This window comes from Heterocephalus glaber, unplaced genomic scaffold (genome assembly GCF_053883595.1).
Source record: "Heterocephalus glaber isolate CG9 unplaced genomic scaffold, H.glaber_assembly_v1.0 deba00001662, whole genome shotgun sequence".
Classification (NCBI taxonomy): domain Eukaryota; kingdom Metazoa; phylum Chordata; class Mammalia; order Rodentia; family Bathyergidae; genus Heterocephalus; species Heterocephalus glaber.
Genome location: NW_028258403.1, coordinates 5,133,953 through 5,150,935, shown reverse-complemented (window position 1 = coordinate 5,150,935; position 16,983 = coordinate 5,133,953). Strand labels below are relative to the sequence as shown.

At 38.9% G+C, this 16,983-nt stretch overlaps 1 protein-coding gene and 1 pseudogene across 2 annotated transcripts in view; one reads left to right on the top strand and one right to left on the bottom strand.

Annotated features, from left to right (window-relative positions):
- LOC147822325 (uncharacterized) overlaps nt 1–16,983 on the top strand; it is a 289,748-nt gene that overhangs the window by 124,185 nt on the left and 148,580 nt on the right. The window lies entirely within an intron of this gene.
- Nucleotides 5,053–14,201, bottom strand: LOC101706105 (heterogeneous nuclear ribonucleoprotein K-like; annotated as a pseudogene).

The following is a 16,983-nucleotide window of genomic DNA, read 5'->3' as shown; positions in this document are numbered from 1 at the left end:
TCTTTGTCATGAAAGTATCTTATTTCTCCATCCATTTTGAAAGACAGTTTTGCAGGGTACATCAATCTGTTTTGGAGGCTGTTTTCTTTTAGGGCTTGGAATATGTCACTCCAAGCTCTTCTTGCCTTGATGGTTTGTGTTGAGAAGTCTGCTGTGATTCTGATGGGCTTTCCTTTGTATGTGATTTGTTTCTTTTCTCTGACTGCTTGTAGAACTTTGTTCTTCTGTTGTGTTTCTGGAATCTTAACAATTATATGCCTATGTGTAGATTTTTTTTGATCAAGGCTATTTGGAGTCCTATATGCCTCACTTATCTGTATGTCAAGCTCTTTTCCCCTGCTTGGGAAGTTTTCTGCCATTGTTTCTGTGAAGTGATTTTTTATGTCATCTGCACTCTCTCCTGTTTCTTCATTGACTCCAATCAGTCTTATGTTATTCTTCTTTGCATCATCTAGCAGCTGCTGGATTGATTTCTCATGTTCCCTTATCATTTTGAAGCCATTTTTCTTTTCTTGCTCACTAATTGCAATCTTATCTTCTATATCTGAAATTCTGTCCTCACATTGGCTCATTCTGCTGTGTAGACTTTCAATGGAGTTTTTCATGTCCTGGAAATCTATTTGCATCTGTTTTATGGATTCCATTTGTTTCTTCTGTTGGGATTCCATCATGTTCCTGAGCTCCTCTCTAGATTGATTAATCATGTCTTGCACTAGGGGCACAATTTCTCCTGTTATCTGAGAAATGATTTCTGATTTCATGTTTTCCAGATCCCCTTTTGTTGCCAGTTCAGTGGGTCCAGGTGGTTAAGTGTCACAGTGTTCCATCTCATTTCCCTTTGGGGCTTCTGCAGGTGATCTGGAAGTCTGGTTTTGAGACTTATTTACATGTTTTCTCATTTTGACTGGGGCGGGGGGCTATTAGCGCCTGCACAGATTACCTCCTCTGAGCTGGGTGAGGTGGGCCAGGGGCCGTGAGCAGCGGTAGGGATGGTGACCCAAAAGCCCTTTCCTGTGGGCTGGGAGCAGCCAGAGGGATGGTGGCTGGGAAACCCCTTCCTCTGGACCAGGAGCAGTGGGATGGTGGCTCAGAAGCCCCTCCCTCTGGGCCGGGAGTGGTGGGAGGGATGGTGGCCCAGAAGCCCCTTCCTCTGGGCCAGGAGCAGCGGGACAGAAGGTGGCCCAAAAGCCCTTTCCTCTGGGCTGGGAACATCTGGAGGGATGGTGACCAGGAAGCCCCTTCCTCTGGACCAGGAGCATTGGGATGATGGCTCAGAAGCCCCTACCTCTGGGCCGGGAACAGTGGGACTCAGTACCTTGGTCTGGTGGTCTGGTGTCCTCTGTGTCTTTGTAGTGTGGTATCAGGTGGCTGCCTGTCTGCAGCGGGGTGATTTGGTGTCTTCCGTGTGACTCAGGACCTGGGTAGGGTGGGCACAGACCTGCCTGTCTGCAGCGGGCTGATTCAGCGTGTTCTGTGCAACTCAGGACCTAGATAGGGCATGGGCAGACCTGCCGGTCTGCAGCAGGGTGGTTAGGCGTCTTCCACGCAACTCAGGACCTCCCCATTTAGAATGGTATTGCCGGGTGGTTTTTCATAGGTAGCTTTTATCAGATTGAGGTAGATACACTCTATTCCAATTATTTTTAGGGTTTTTAAAATCATAAATGCATGTTGGATTTTGTAAAATGCTTTTTCTGCATCTATTGAGATGATCATATGATTTTGTCCTTGGCTCTATTGATATACTGTATTATATTGATTGATATGCATATGTTGAACCATCCCTGCATCCCTGGGATAAATCAAACTTGGTCAAGGTGTTGATCTTCTTCATGATCTTCTGCATTCTATTTGCCAGTGTCTTATTAAGGATTTTTGCATTTATGTTCATTAGTGAGATTGGCCTATAGTTCTCTGTTTTGATTGGGTCTTTCTCTTCTTTGGGGATCAAGGTGATGCTTGCTTCCAGGAATGAATTTGGGAATATTGCTTCTTTTTCAATTTCATTGAAGAGTTTAAACAGTAGTGGCAGTAGTTTGTCTGTGAATGTCTTGTACAATTCAGCAGTGAAGCCATCAGGACATGGGCTTTTTAGTTGGTAATTTTTAAATTACGTTTTCAATTTCATTGATTGATATTGGGTTGTTCAGAATTTTTAGGTCTTCTTCGTTCAAGTTTGGTAATTCATATGTATCTAGGAATCTGTCCATTTCTTCTGTGTTGTCCATCTTATCGGCATATAGGTTCTGGAAGTAGGTATTGATCCTCTGGATTTCTGCTGGGTCTGTTGTAATTTCACCCTTTTCATTCCTAATTGCATGGATTTGGGCCTTTCCTTTCCTTTTTCTGATAAGGTTGGCTAAGAGTTTGTCAATTTTGTTTATTCTTTTGAAGAACCAACTCTTGGCTTCATTGTTTTTTTGTATCATTCTCTTAGTTTCCATTGCATTGTTTTCTGCTGTGATTTTTTTTTTTTTTGCTCTGATGTTTATGATTTCCTCCCTTGTATGAGCTTTGGGTTTGTCTTGCTCTTCTTTTTCTAGAAGCTTGAGCTTCAGCATCAGGTTGTTTAATTGGGCTTGCTCTGTTTTCTTAATCTGAGTATTCACTGCTATGAATTTCCCTTTAAGACTGCTTTCATTGTGTTCCATAGATTCTGATATGTTGTATTGTCATTGTCATTGAATTGAAGGAACTGTCTGATTTCTTCTTTAATTTCCTCTGTGACTCATTGGTTATTCAAAAATGTGGTATTCAGTTTCCATGTGTTTGTGAAATATTCATGGTTTCTTTTGCTATTGATCTCCAATTTCATCACACTATGATCTGATAATATACAGGGGATAATTTCAATTCCTTTGCACTTACTTATATTTGTTCTATGAATGAGTATGTGATCTATTTTGGAGAATGATGCATGTGCGGCTGAAAAGAATGTGTATTCTGATTTTGTGGGGTGGAAGAGTCTATAAACATCTGTTAAGTTCATTTGTTCAAGAGTTTGATTGAGTTCTAGTATTTCGTTGCTTATTGCTTGTCTGGTTGATCTATTTGTGACAGTGGGGTATTGAGGTCTCTCACAAGTACTTTATTAGTGCTTATATGATTTTTCATGTCCATTATTATTTGTTTTATATAGTTGGGCACACTAGTGTTTGGTGCATATATGTTTGTGATTGTTATCTCTTCTTCTTGGAGTGTTCCCTTTACAAGGATGTAGTGTTCTTCTTTGTCTCTCTTAATCAGTGTTGGTTTGAAATCTACTTGATCTGCAAGGAGGATAGCTACTCCTGTTTTGTTTTTGGTTCCTGTTGCATGGAGTATTGTTTTCCACCCTTTAATTTTCAGTCTATGAGTTTCTTTTTGAATTAAGAGTATTTCTTGTATGTAGCATATTGTTGGATATTGCTTCTTGACCCATTCAAGAGAGGGGGGTGCTGCTGGTGCCCTCGTGGCTCTCCTCCTATACACTGGGAGCTGTGCAATGGCAGCCCAGAAGCTCCTTCCTCTGGGCTGGGAGCAGTGGAATGGCGACTGGGAGTCGCCTTCCTCTGTGCTGGGAGTGGTGGTATAGAGGTCTGAAAGCCCCTTCATTTGGGCTGGGAGCAGTGGAACAGTGGCCCAGAAGTCCCTTCCTCTGCCCTGAGAGCGGTGGTACAGAGGCCCAGAAACCCCTTCCTCTTTGCTGGGAGTGGTGGAATGACCTCTCTCTTTTTTTATTTTATTTATTTATTTTTTGGCATCATGGAGTTTTATGGTGCAGTGAAACTTTAAACTATCAATACAAATGCCAGGATACTACATAAAACATCCACAGGACTGTTTTTCATCTTTCTTTTGAATAGTTCACAAACATTTTCTACACAATCCAACATACAGCACAGAAATGTACATCTTTTTCTTGCAATTTGCATACAATCGAAAAACATGAATATATATTTATACAAAGTTTAACTAATAGACACTAGCAGGTTGACAGTTTAATAAAGTCTATAGGTAAGAAATGTAATAAAAATAATCAGAATTTATTCAGCATCTGCCACTTCCATAACCACGTGTCACTTTGATTAATAATATCCTCTGCCAATTAGGCTTCTGGAATATGCTTATTTTTTCAACTTCTAGTACTGCTCCCCTCCCTGGTTCTTTGCAACTATTAATATAGGAAACTACTGAAAAGTAAGGGGCAAGCACTTGCAAAAACAAAAAAATCCTCTAGTTTATTGTAAGCATGACATGTAGGATGGAATTTCTTCCCAAGCAATGGACTTTGAAAACCATCACATCTTCAGAATTGAATTTGCCAATATGTTTTGCCTATATTTGAGAGATATACTGTACTTATTTCCAGCAGAGGAGCTAAAAATCAAACTTAGTGTTTAGTTTAGGGGAGAGTTGGGAAATTCAGCCACCATTTCAAAATTGACTGTCTTTATTTAAAAAAAAAAGACCACCAAAATAGGTTCACTAAATTTATTTTAAAAATCATAAAATGTTTCTTACAAAAGAGCATTACATTCTGCACACTGCTCTGAACAGATGCTGGGGACATGTGGACAATTGTTACTTTCCTCCCTGTCTCAACCCCAAATGTTTACAGTGACCACACAGAGCAAGGTGTTCACAATAATCACATGGGGGGAATTTTTTAAAAAGCCACCAACAATGAACAAAAATAAAGTCCACTCACTCTGCTGTTTTAAAATTTCAATGTTAATTTTTGCACACCTTCCCCCAACCATGTTTGTAAGGAACTAAAACATTACCTCTGCTGAGCAGCAAAGATTTCACTACAACTCAAATGCAGAACACCTATGAGGCAGAGGAATGTTGGCTTTTTATACAGAAGCAGATAAAAAAAAAAAGATGCAGGATGGGTCGGGGATTTAGCTCAGTGGGTTTGCCGCCTGCTGCGCAAGCTCAAAGACCCAAGTTCGATCCCCGGTACCAAAAAAAAAAAAAAAGATGCAGGACTCCTTCAGTTCTTCACCAGTCTTAGAAAATCTTTCCAGAATACTTCTTCACTCTATAAAAAAGAAAAAATATCTTGCATTAGAATTCAACATCTGCATACTGCTTCACGCTGTTCTGCAGCAAGTACTGTGCATTCTGTATCTGGTCCTGTGTTCCTGCAATGGTAATGATCTGATCTTTGGATCCTTCTAAAGGCTCATCAATTTTGATAAAACTCCTGATTCATGATGGATTTGTTTAATCTGCTGACCAACTTTGCCAATAATAGATCCAGGCAGATCTTTGGGAATAGTTACTTGTGTAGTAATAATTGGTCCACCAAGATCACCATATGAGCCATGACCCCCTGCATTGGAGTAATCATATCCAGAGCCACTCTGTGGTTCCTACACCATCTGCCATTCTGATGGGCTCCGTGTATCTATGGCAGAGTCCCAAGTTTCATCAGTACTGAAATCAACCATGCTATCATAGTGATCTCCAGGTCTTCATCTTCTGTCATAGGCCATTAGATCTCCTCCTCTAGGTGGTGGTGGTGGTGGTAGAGGAAGATTCTGAGCTCTTCTACCACCCCAGCCACCTCGACCAGGAGGAGGGGGTGGTGGTCCCCAATGAGGCCTCATATCATCATAATCTCTTCTAGAGGGAGGCATGGGATGCCCACCCCGACCAGGAGGAATTCTGTCAAAACCACCTCTTCCCTGCATGGGAAATCCTACAGGGCATCCTCGGTGGTCATCAAACATCATTGTAAAGCCACCATAACTGTAAGTTTCATCATAAAAATTGGGATCATAAGGTTGCACACATCCTTTGATGGGAGACTCAGATATAAGGTCAAGGATGATCTTTATGCACTCTACAGCCCTATCAGGCTTTCCTCCAATAAGAACAACTTGGTCAGTGGAATGAGGACAGCATTCTTGGAAAAGCTTGACTGTTGTCTGAATGTTCTCTCGAAGTTCTTTGATTTTAGCACCTTTGACCCCAGTAATTCCTCCTGCCAGACTTTGATGAATTAACAGTCTCAACTCACAGTCAAAGTCATTTCCTTTATAATGTTGGTAATTTAAGCATTCTGCAGCATCAGATTTGAGTGGCAGCAGGTGGGTTGGAGTGGGTGATGGCAACTACAGGCCCTCTTCCAAGGTAGGGATGATTTTCTTCAGAATTTCTCCAATTGTTTCACTATCAACACTGATACTCAATATGTGCTCGGGGCCACTGCTGTCTGGGACTGAAACACTGGCGTTGTAGTCTGTGTTGTTTTAATTTTCATTTTTCTAATATTCAGAGATATTGAACATTTTTTCATGTAGTTTTTGACCATTAATAATTCTTACTTTGAGAACTATCTGTTCATTTAAGTAGCCTATTTTTGTTTGGGTCTTTTATTTTGGGGAGTTTATTTATTTTTTTGAGTTCTTCATATATCCTAGATGTTAGTCCTCTGTCTGAGAAATAGATGGCAAAAAAAATTCCCATTCTATGAGTTGTCTCTTCATTCTGTCAGTGGTATGTAGGAGCTTTTTAATTTGATGTAAGCCCATTTGTTGGTTCTATGTGTTATTTTTTGTGAAACTGGGATTCTGTTTAGAAAGTTCTCGCTTATGCCTCTGTCATTAAGAGTTTTACCTATTGTATCTTCCAGCAAGTTTTTTCTGCTTTAACTTTTATATCTTTGATCTATTTTTATTTTAGTTTAGTACATGGTGAGAGACACAGGTATTCAATATTCTGTATGTGGATAGCCAGTTTTTCCAGCACCATTTGCCACAAAACCTATCTTTTGTCCAGTGTAAATTTTTGGCCCCTTTGCCAAAGATCAGGTAGCTGAATTTGCTTGGAAGTGTCTCTGTATCCTCTGTTCTGTTCCATTTATCTACATGTCTGTTTTTTTGCCAACACTATGATTTTTTTTTCAGCACTGTAGCTTTGCAGTATAACTCTAAGTCTGAAATTTATGATTTGTCCTGCCTTGCTTTTGTTGTCTAGGATTGCTTTTGCTATTCCAGGTTGCTTCTGGTTCCATATGAATTTTAGGATTGTTTTCTCTAGTTCTGTGAGTAATGCTATTGATATTTTGATTGGGACTGAGTTAAAGCTGCATATCAGTTTTGAAGTATGGATGGCCATTTTGACTATATTGGCTCAGCTTATCCAGGAACAAAGGTATCTTTCTATATTCTGGTGTCCTCTTTGATTCTTTTTCCAGAATACTATAGTTTTTCATTTTAAAGATCTTTTACATCCTTGGTTAGGTTAATTCTTAAGTATTTAATTTTTCTTGATGCTATATAAAAGACATTATTTCCTGAATTTCTTGCTTGGTGTCCTAGTTGCTTTTCTTTTGCTGAGACCAAATACCCAGCACTTAAAGTTAAAGGAGGAAAGATTTAGTTCATCTCACAGTTTGTAGAGGTTTCATTCTGTAATTGGCTGGCTCCAAGGCAGGGTGGCATGGCAGAGGGGCATCACAGAGAAGAAACAGTCTGTGGCAATGCAGGGCAGACCAAAGGCAGGTGGCAGCACAGCAGCAAGCAACAAGTGATCCCTGACCCTCTTTTTATCCCTTATATCTTTATCTTATCCAGTCTATCCACCCTTAGGCCAGATAGCACTTAAACCCAGTGTGGGCAGCCTTAATACTGCTAAGAACTATGCAAAACCAATCAGTGGACTAATTTAGTAATCACACATCCTTGATTTCAGCATTACATACTCCAGATCCAACCAGCTCTGAAAAGCCCCACCTATGACTACAGAAGGCTTTGGGATGACATCTAGACACAAACCATAACTGAGTTTATTATTGGTGTAGAGGAATGCTATTGATTTTTGTGTGTTGACTTGGTTAAATTTTTTGTCTAGTTGATCTATTTGTGCTAGTGACATACTGAGGTCCCCCATTACAATTTAATTAGTGCTTACTTGATTTTTCATATCCATTAGTGTTTGTTTTATGAAGTTGTGTGTGCCAGTATTTGGAGGATATATATTTATGATTGTCATCTTCTCCCGTTGAATTGTTCTCTTAACCAGTGTGTAGTGACCTTCTTTACCTCTTCTAATCAATCTTGGCTTGAAATCCACATTATCTGAAACTAGGATAGCTACTCCTTTTTGCTGGGTTCCAGTTCCATGGACTATTGTTTTCCATTCTTTCATTTCAGTCTATGAATTTCATTTTGGGTTAAATATGTTTCTTATAGGCAGCATATTGTTGGATCTTGTTTATGTTTTATCATTAAGTTTATTGGTATAATATAGATATACTTAATTATCACATTCATCTTATGGAATTTGTACCTGTAAGTGATGTATCTTGATTCATATTTTTCCCATTCCCCTCCCCTCCCTTTTACCATTCTTTCCTTTCTTATTTACAAGAGCTTTGTTTCTATTTTATCTTTCTTTTCTCATTTTTTCCTTCCTTCCTTTCCCTCTCCCTCCTCCCTTGTGTCCTCTCCCACTTGAACATTTTCTTCCTATTTCACAATATCTATTATACATAGATACATACACACCTTTTGGTCCTTATTTACACTTTCTGTTTCTCACACCAGAGAAATAATGCAATATTTACACATTTTACTTAGGAGTATGGTCTCTAGGTGCAACCATTTAGCTATAAATGTCTCAAGTTTATCCTTCTTTATGGGTGAGTATTGTATAAAAATAAATAGTATTAAAAACCCACATTTTCTTTATCCATTCATTGCTTGATGGGGATTTGGGTTGTCTCCAAGATTTAGCTATTACAAACTGTGCTTCTATAAACATGGGTGTATATGCCACTGTGGAATGATGCTTTTACTTCTTTCAGGAAGATACCAAGAAGAGGGATAGCTGGGTTAAGTGGAACCTCTAATCCTCATTTTCTGAGGAATGACCACCCTGATTTCCACAGTGGTTGCACCAGTCTACACCCCCACCAACAGTGGAGAAGGGTTTCTTTGTCCCCACACCCCTGCCCTGCCAGCATTTGTTATTGGTTGATTTCTTCACAGTAGTCAGTTGTGTAGTTGAATACAAAGTCAACACTCAAAAATAAAAAGCATTCCTGAACACAAATAACAAACTTACTGAAAGAGAAATTAGGGAAATGATGCCTTTCACAATAGTATAAAAAAATGAAATACTTAGGAATCAATCTAACAAAGGAAGCAAAAGATCTTTACACTGAAAACTACAGTTCTCTGAAAAAGGAGATTGGAGAGTATATCAGAAAATAGAAAGATATCCCTCACTCTTAGGGAGGAAGAATCAACATAGTAAAAATGGCCAAACTCCCAAAATTGTTATACAAGTTTAATGCAACCCAATCAAAATACCAATAGCATACCTCACAGAACTAGTGAAAACATTCCTAAAATTCTTTTGAAACTAGAAGAGATCTAGAATAGCAAAAACAATTCTTGGCAACAAAGGAAAGGTAAAGGGCATCACAATCCCTAACCTGAAATTATACCACAGAGCTACTGTGATATTGGCAAAAAAAAAAAGCAGACCCTGGTATCAATGGAACAGAACAGAAGATGCAGAAACAACTCCAAACACACTCAGCCACCTTACCTTGTCAACAGAGGGGCCAAACACATTCACTGGAAAAAAGATAGCCTCATTAATAAATGGTGCTTCAAAACCTAGTTTTCCACATACCAAAGACTAAAACTAGAACCATGTCTCTCACCATGCATGAAACTCAAATCAAAATGGATCAAAGATTTAAATATTAAAACAGAAACACTAAATCTGCTGGAAGCCAGAATAGGCAGAACTCTTGAAGACATGGGAGTGGGCAAAGACTATATGAACAAAGCCTTGATCATGGAGGAAATATTACAAAGAATCAATAGCTGGGATCTCATCTTATTAAAAAGTTTTGCATAGCAAAAAAAATTACCAACGGAGTAAAGAGACAACTAACATAGGGGAAAATATTTTCCAGCCTTTCCTCAGACAAAAGACTGACATCTAGAAAATACAAAAAACTGAAAAAAATCAGATCTCCTAAATTTCAAGACTCAATACAATATTGGGCATCTGAGATGAATACACATTTCTCAGATGAAAAATTACAAATGGCAAATAAATATATGAAAAAGTGTTCAACATCACTGATCATTGGAGAGATGCAGATTAAAACAATGCTGAGATTCCATCTCACTCCAGAAAGAATGGATCTTGTTTCTTGATGCATTCTGTCTGTTTATTTTGATTGGTGAATTGAGACCATTCACATTGATGGTTATAACTGATAGGTATTGACTTATCCTTGTCATTATATTCTTTTCCTGCTGTTGGTTCCTTTTCTTTCCCTTCTATTTAACTACTTGGCTTGCCTGGTGGATTCATTCTATTTGTTCTCAGTTTATTTTTCTGATATGGGCATTCACAGCTCTAAACTTTCCCCTTAGACTGTTTTCACTGTGTCCTATAGGTTCTGGTATGTGGCACTGGCATTATCTTTTGATTCTAGGAACTGCCTAATTTCCTCCTTGATTTCTTCTGTGATCCTGATTATTCAAGAGAGTTTTGTTTAATTTCCATGTGTTTGCATAGTTTCTTCTTTTGCCATTGATTTATAGCAGGCCCTAACACTAATTTTGTCATAAAGAGGCATAAACAGGGATCCCAGAAAAAAGCAGGGGTAGCAATCTTATTTTCAGACAAAGTAGATTTCAAACCAAAACTAATTAAGAGAGAAAAAGATGGTCACTACATCCTTGTGAAGGGAACAATCCAAGAGGAAGAGATGACAATCCTAAATATTTATGCACCAAATACGAATGCCCCTAACTATAAAAACAAATATTAATGGACATGAAAAACCAAATAAGCACTAACACAATTGTAGTGGGGGACCTCAACACCCCTCTATCACAAATAGACAGATCATCTAGGAAAAAAGTTAACAATGAAATTCTAGAACTGAACCAAGCTATTGAACAAATGGACTTAAGAGATGTTTATAGAGTGTTCCCCCCCATAAAATCAGAATACACATTCTTTTCAGCTGCACATGGGTCATTCTCCAAAATAGATCACATGCTAGCTCACAGGGAAAATCTAAGTAAATGTAAAAGAATTGAAGTTATCCCCTGTATATTATCAGACCATAGTGCAATAAAATTGGAGATCAATAACATAAGAAACTGCAGAACACCCACAAACACATGGAAATTGAATAACACTCTCCTGAACAACCAGTGGGTCACAGAGGAAATTAAAGAAGAAATTAGACAGTTTTTACAAGTAAATGATAATGCCAGTACAACATATAGGAATCTGTGGGACACAATGAAAGCAGTTCTACGCAGGAAATTCATAGCAGTGAATGCCCATATTAGGACAACAGAGAGAACTCAGTTAAATAACCTAATGTGGAACCTCAAGCTCCTAGAAAAAGAAGAGCATAACAAACCCAAAGCTCGTACAAGAAAGGAAATTATAAAGATCCAAGCAGAAATCAATGCAATGGAGAATAAGAGAATGATACAAAAAATTAATGAATCAAAGAGCTGGTTTTTTGAAAGAATAAATAAAATCAATAAAACTTTAGCCAACCTTATTGAAAAAAGGAAAGAAAAGGCTCAAATCCATGCATTTAAGAACGAACAAGGTGAAGTCACAACAGACCCAGCAGAAATTCAGAGGATCATTAATACCTACTTTGAGAACCTGTACTCTAATAAAATGGAAAACACAGAAGAAATGGACAGATACCTAGATACATATAAATTGCCAAAGTTAAATGAAGAAGATATAGAAATTCTAGAGCCTGCTGCAGACAGGCAGGTCTGCGCATGCCCTACCAAGTTCACGAGTCAAGCGGAACACTCCAAATCAGCCCGCGCCCTGGCAACAATCCACTGGACACCCCTCCACCCCCCGCTCCTCTGTACAGCCACCTGGTTCCACACTATAAAGATGCAGAGGACACAGGACCACCAGACCACTGCAGTGAGTCCTGCTGCTCCTGGCCAAGAGGTAGGGGCTTCTGAGCCGCTGTGCCACTGCTCCTGGTCCAGAGGAAGGGGCTTTCCGGCCACCATCCCTCCTGCTGCTCCCAGGCCAGAGGAAAGGGCTTTTGGGCCACCATCCCTACTGCTGCTCCTGGCCCCTGTCCCACCTCTCCCAGCTCAGAGGAGGTAATCCGTGCAGGTGCCAACAGACCCTCCCAGTTGAAATGAGAAAACATGTAAATAAGTCTCAACACCAGACTTCCAGATCACCTACAGCAACCCCAAAGGGAAGTGAGATGGAACACTCTGATACTCAACCACCTGGACCCACTGAACTGGCAACAAAAGGAGATCTGGAAAACATGAAATCAGAAATAATTTCTCAGATAACAGGAGAAATTGTGCTCCTAGCGCAAGACATGATTAATAAATCTAGAGAGGAACTGAGGAACATGATGGAATCCCAACAGAAGAAACAAATGGAATCCATAAAACAGATGCAAATAGATTTCCAGAAGATGAAAATCTCCATTGAAAGTCTACACAGCAGAATGAGCCAATGTGAGGACAGAATTTCAGATATAGAAGATAAGATTGCAATTAGTGACCAGGAAAAGAAAAATGCCTTCAAAATTATAAGGGAACATGAGAAATCAATCCAGCAGCTGCTAGATGATGCAAAGGAGAATAACATAAGACTGATTGGAGTCAATGAAGAAACAGGAGAGAGTAGAGATGACATAAAAAAATCTCTTCACAGAAACAATGGCAGAAAACTTCCCAAGCAGGGGAAAAGAGCTTGACATACAGATAAGTGAGGCATATAGGACTCCAAATAGCCTCGATCAAAAAAAATCTACACATAGGCATATAATTGTTAACATTCCAGAAACACAACAGAAGAACAAAGTTCTACAAGCAGTTAGAGAAAAGAAACAAATCACATACAAAGGAAAGCCCATCAGAATCACAGCAGACTTCTCAACACAAACCATCAAGGCAAGAAGAGCTTGGAGTGACATATTCCAAGCCCTAAAAGAAAACAGCCTCCAAAACAGATTGATGTACCCTGCAAAACTATCTTTCAAAATGGATGGAGAAATAAGATACTTTCATGACAAAGAGCACCTTAGGAACTTCGTGAATACCAAACCAGCACTCCAAAGAATTTTACACAATAGCCTAGGAACAGACATTGAGGATCACAACCCCAGGAAGCAAAGCACAATGAACCCATCTGGCATGACAAGAAATTAAATGTAAAGAGGGAGAGCCCAACAAAAAGAAAAAGTCATGGCAATGACAAGTCAATACATTTCAGTTATACCCATCAACGTTAATGGTCTCAATTCACGAATCAAAAGAAATAGACTGGCAGAATGGGTCAAGAAGCAAAATCCAACAATATGCTGCATACAAGAAACACACTTAATTCAAAAGGAAACTCATAGACTGAAAGTTAAAGGGTGGAAAACAATACTCCATGCAGTCTTCACACATGAACTGGATGTTCCATACACAAGTATCACTTACACTGATAGCCCATATGTTTTATTTTCCTGTCCTTTCTTGTAGGGCACAGTTGACATCTTTTTGGTTTTTCCTTTGTAGGTCTTTGAGGTGCTGCACCTGTCTGTTCACCAGTGTGCTCCACATTTCTTTTTGCATAGTTCCCTGGGCAGAAACATTTTGTTTTTCCTCTACTGTAAATGATCTCTTATGAGTTCCAGTTCCAATTCTCTAAGAAAATTTCTCCATGGTATTTTGCACTTCTTATTTTCTTTGTAAATTATCAAACTACAATTGAAAGATTAATAAAGCTTAATGGTTATGCTATTAAAGATATACGGGATTTGGAATAGGAGAATGCAAAAAGAAAAATTAAACAAGAGAGACAAGGAGGAGAGAAAAATGAGATAAAAGATCCTATTAAAGATATTTATAGAATTAGATAAAGGAAACATAAAAAACCAACAATATGTAGAAGGTTAAATAAAAGAGGGTAAAAAATAAATATTATGGAAAATAAAAAAAGGAAAAAAGAGAAAAAGGAGTAAGAAGAAAGAAACAACAAATAGAGAAAACAAGTCCAAAAAATACTTTTCTCTGTAATTTTGAATGAGCGATTTCCTTCTAGCATCTTCACTGTTAAAATCCAGCAAGTTATGGTTTTCTCCACCTACCCTCATGGCCTGTGGGTTTGTGAGGTGTGCCTCCTATTTCAGAGGGCCCCTTGTTTATCTTGGGATGTGGCATCATCCTCATTCATGTTGATAGATAGGGAAGGAAATCAGACCTCAGATCTGTGGTGGATGTAGGCAGCAGGGGAAGGGTTCAAGTACTTAATGCCAGCAGGCATTTTCAGACCCAGCTGTTTCTGAGCACAATTCAAGGCAGCCTGGCTTCTCACAGTGGGGTGGGGCATGTCCTCCTGGGTCTGAGCTTAAACTTCTCAGCAGATCTTTTTCTAGCCTGCCCTATGTTGCTGGCTGACTTCCATTCTGTCTCTCACCCTGTCATTATGGGAGGATAACACTTGGAACCCTGAAGGTGAAGTTGTATTTTAGTTGTTCTGAGTCACAGATTTAAATATTCAATTCCTTCCCGAGATGGCACCTGATTATGCTCTCTCTGGGGACATGGCAGATACCAGCACTTGAGTCTTTCTCTGGTTGTTGCCCACTGTGTGGAAGGAGTCATTTTGGAGAATAACCTCATGCTATTTTTGCAGTTCACAGTGGCCATGAGCTCCACTACCATTTCTCTGTGGATCTTCCAGCCCTGGGTGCTTAACTTGCTTCTGGGGAGCCAGGTCCCCCTTCTTGTGAGCTGCAAGCCACAACGTGGGAAGAGAGTCCAACTTGTTTCCTTCTTTTCTCTGTGTTGTGACCCATTTTTCCAAGTTCTGTGTAGCTTCTAATTTTTCCTATCTGCTACATTTATTTAGTTTTGCTCAAATTCTTTTATTGGTACATTTTAGGTATACATTTACATTTATCATTGGGTATTTCTACCTGTACATGATGTATCTTGGTTATTTTTTTCCCATTACCTGTGTGCCCTTCACCCCCTCCACCCTTCCCTATTTACACAGACTTTGTTTCCATTTTTTTCTTTTCTCATAATTTTTCCTTTCCCTTCTTTCCATTCCCCTTCCCCTCCCACTTCCCCTATGCCTTTGGGCCTTTTCTTCCTATTTCAAATTATCAATTATTCATTTTCATCATTTTAATCCTTATTTACACTTTCAGTTTCCCACACCAGAGAAACTATTCAGTATTTACACATGTGTCCTATTTATTTCACTTAAGAGTATAGCCTCAATATGCATCCATTTAGCTATAAATGTCTCTAGTTTGTCATTCTTTATGGCTGAGTAGTACTCCATTTTATAAAAAACCCACATCTTCTTTATCCAGTTTCCAGTTGATGGGCACTTGGGCTATTTCCAAGCTTTAGCTATTACAAACTGTGCTGCTGTAAACATGGGTGCACGTATATCGCTATGGTATGATGCTTTTAATTCTTTTGGGAAGATCTCTAGCAGGGGAATAGCTGTGTCAAATGGGACCTCTAGCCCTAGTTCTTTGACGTATCTCCATACTGATTTCTACAGTGGTTGCACAAGTCTGCACTCCCAACAACAATGGAGAAGTGTTCCTTTCTTCCCACACCCCCGCCAGCATTTGTTATTGGTTGATTTCTTGATAGCAGCCATTCTTGCTGGGGTGAGGTGGAATCTCAGTGTTGTTTTCATCTGGATTTCTCGAATGACCAGTGATGTTGAACCTTTTTTCATATGTTTATTTGCTGCTTTTACTTTTTTGTCTGAGAAATGTCTGTTCATTTCAGATGCTCATTTTTGAATTGGGTTTTTGAATTTGGGGGGCCTGATTTTTTTCAGTTCTTTATGTATTCTAGATAGTAGTCCTTTGAGGTACAGCTGCTAAAATTTTTTTCCCACATTGTACATTGTCTTTTAGCTCTGTTGTTGGTTACTCTTGCAGTGCAGAAGCCTTTTAAAAAGATGACTTCCCAGTTTTTGATTCTTTGTGCTAGTTCCCATGCTACTGAGGTTTTGTTCACAAAGTCTTTTCCTATGCCAATGTCATTGAGAGTTCTACCTAACTTATCTTCCAGCAAGTTTACTGTTTCTGTCTTGATATTTAGCTCTTTAATCCACTTCAATCTTAGTTTAGTGCATGGTGATAGGTATGGATCTAGTTTTAATCTTTGGCAGATTGAAATCCAGTTTTCCCAACACCACTTATCAAATAGGTTGTCTTTCCTCCAGTGAGGGTAGTTGGCTCCTTTGTCAAAGATGAGGTGGCTGAGTATGTCTGGAGTTGTTTCTGTATCTTCCAATCTATTCCACTGATCCTCAGGTCTGTTTCTTTACCAGTACCATGCTGTTTTTTTTTTTTTATCACAGTAGCTTTGTAGTAGTTTCAAGTTGGGGATTGTGGTACCCCCAGCCATGTCTCTGTTGCCTAGAATTGCTTTTGCTACTCTAGGTCTCTTCTGGTTCCAAATGAATTTTTGGATTGTTTTCTCTAGTTCTGTGAAATATATTGTTGGAATTTCAATTGAAATTGCATTAAATCTTGCAACATTTATTTTTAAGGAGATGGAATAGAATAGAAAAGAATACTCATTATACAGCATTAATCTGAAATTCAAATTTTATTGGGTACCTATATTTTTGTTTGCTAAATCTGGTAACTTTAGCTACTATGCCCCTGAGTACTTTTCATGGAATATGTTTTAGAAATGGAAATACCCTATAATTGTCCCCAATAATGGATGAAGATTATTCTAGCTAATTCTTATAAATGGAGTTATATAATATTTTTCATTTTATGATAAACTTATTTCACTTAACATAATGTCTTCAGGCTTCATCCATATTATACCATATGGCGGAGTTTATTTCCCTTTTAAGCCTAAGTACTATGGTGTTGTATATATACACCATATTTTACTTATGCATTCATCCATCAGTGGACGGACACTTAGGTTACTTCCATGTTCGAGCTATTGT